This window comes from Prunus avium, unplaced genomic scaffold (genome assembly GCF_965620075.1).
Source record: "Prunus avium unplaced genomic scaffold, drPruAviu1.hap1.1 HAP1_SCAFFOLD_1068, whole genome shotgun sequence".
NCBI classification, from domain to species: domain Eukaryota; kingdom Viridiplantae; phylum Streptophyta; class Magnoliopsida; order Rosales; family Rosaceae; genus Prunus; species Prunus avium.
In genome coordinates this window covers 27,501-30,000 of record NW_028276996.1, presented here as the reverse complement: position 1 = coordinate 30,000, position 2,500 = coordinate 27,501, and positions in this window count along the sequence as shown.

The following is a 2,500-nucleotide window of genomic DNA, read 5'->3' as shown; positions in this document are numbered from 1 at the left end:
TGCCTTGCCTTGCATTGGCATGCCATGCCCAAGTTGTGGCCTACACCAAGCCATTCAAGCCATGCGTTGCCTTACCTTGGAATTGCTCATCATCCAATGCATTCCGAGAAAGTGAGTGTAGGCGAGGCTAAGGATGGCTTGCCTTGCCTTGCCTTGCATTGGCATGCCATGCCCAAGTTGTGGCCTACACCAAGCCATTCAAGCCATGCGTTGCCTTACCTTGGAATTGCTCATCATCCAATGCATTCCGAGAAAGTGAGTGTAGGCGAGGCTAAGGATGGCTTGCCTCGCCTTGCCTTGGCATGCCGTGCCCATGATGTGGCCTTGACCAAGCCATTCAAGCCATGCGTTGCCTTCGCCTTGGCATGCCGTGGCCTTGCCTCGCCATGCGATGCATTCCGACAAAGTGACGCGAAGCGGAAGCCTATCATGGCGTAAAAATGTCGACAAAATTTTTCGACATTTGAATAATGGGGTTTGACAAGGTTTGAAAAATTCAATACAAATGGTAGGCTTGAATGTCGACAAAGTGACGCGAAGCGGAAGCCTACCACGGCGTAAAAATGTCGACAGAATTTTTCGGACCTTGTCCTGCCATGGGCTGCGCGCAGCATGCCGGCAGCCTGTGCGCAGCGTGCGCACAGCATGTCGGCAGCGTGCGCGCTGCTGAGACTGTCGACAGAAATTTTCGAAACTTGTCCTGCCATGCGCGCGCGCAGCGTGCGCACAGCATGCCGGCAGCGTGCGCGCACCATGCCGGCAGCGTGCGCGCACCATGCCGGCAGCGTGCGCGCACCATGCCGGCAGCGTGCGCGCAGCTTGCGCGCAGCGTGCTGATTCTGTCGACAGTGAGGCTAGCGAAACTTGTCCTGCCATGGCGTGCGCGCAGCCTGTGCGCGCAGCTTGCGCATCTGTCGACAGTGAGGCTAGCGAACTTGTCCTGCCATGGCATGCGCTGTGCGCAGCCTGTGCGCAGCGTGCACGCAGCTTGCGCATCTGTCGACAGTGAGGCTAGCGAAACTTGTCCTGCCATGGCATGCGCGGCGCCTGCGCGCAGCCTGCGCGCAGCATGCGCACAACATGCGCACAGGCTGTGCGCAGCGTGCGCGGAGCTTGCGCGCAGCTTGCGCATCTGTCGACAGTGAGGCTAGCGAAACTTGTCCTGCCATGGCATGCGCGCAGCGTGCGCGCAGTCTGTGCGCAGCATGCGCGCAGCCTGTGCGCAGCGTGCGCGCAGCTTGCGCATCTGTAGACAGTGAGGCTAGCAAAACTTGTCCTGCCATGGCATGCGCGCAGTCTGCGCGCAGCATGCGCGCAGCATGTGCGCAGCATGCCGGCAGCATGGTTCCAGGTTTTTTCAAATGTCGACAGAATTTTTCAAATCTTGTCAAACCCCGTTTTTATTGAAATTTCCTCGCACAATAAGCTCCCCATAAGTAGTCTATGATTTTTAGGACCTTCTCCAACTTACAAAACTAAAAAATTCCTCCCGGATTTGTTTTAATGATTTTTTCAATTTTACGACTTCTAAAACTAATAAAAAATACTTCCCGACTTCAAAAATTTATGAAACTTTTTCCCATCATAGATTGCATGTTTCTTAGTATCCCTGCAAAAAATCACGTCCAAATACCTTGTATTGAATTATTTAGAGCCCATTATGACTCCTCGCGCATAGGTGATGTCTCTTCCTGTCAAAGGGCTAAATGCATAAAATGCTATATAGGGGGGTGTGTGTTGCCTGCATATGCATGGCAGCCCATGCCTTCCTAGCTGCAGCCCCCTTCCCCCACGCCACACCCATGTCATGTTGCCTCGATATGTTGCCTCGGTATTATGGGTTTGGTGTCGGGGTCGGGGGGCTGCCACCCATGGCGGTGGTGGCCGGAATCCGGCCGCCGCCACCACGCCGCCGCCATGGGTGAGGGAGGAAAAAAAAGGCGTGGAAAGTTGCGAAATGGGGTTGTCTAGGCTATTTTTTGGCATGGGAGAGCATGGAGTGCTAGGAACTCCTTCTCAAATGCACGGGCATGTCGACCACAACCTCATTTCGCAACAACAACCACCCGTGTGGGGTGGCGGTGGGTGGATAGTCGCGGATTGGGGCTTGCCAAGCCAATGTTTTCAAAAAATTTCATCAAAATTAAAAACAAATGTTTTGTTGCCTTCGGATTTGTGGGCGAGCGGCGAGTCGGAGTGGAGCCGGTAAAGTTTAACCTCGGTGTGCACGGTTGTTTTTAGAAACTCAATCCAATGCCGGGGACGTTGAAAGTGACGCTCTTATGAGTTGCAAACCCGCAAGATTTAAAGAACCTTTTCAAAACAATTTCAAACCAACAAGATTTAAAAACAGAAATTTTCATCAAAATGAAAAACAAATGTTTTGTTGCCTTCGGACTAGTGGGCGAGCGGCGAGTCGGAGTGGAGCCGGTAAAGTTTAACCTCGGTGTGCACGGTTGTTTTTAGAAACTCAATCCAATGCCGGGGACGTTGAAAGTGA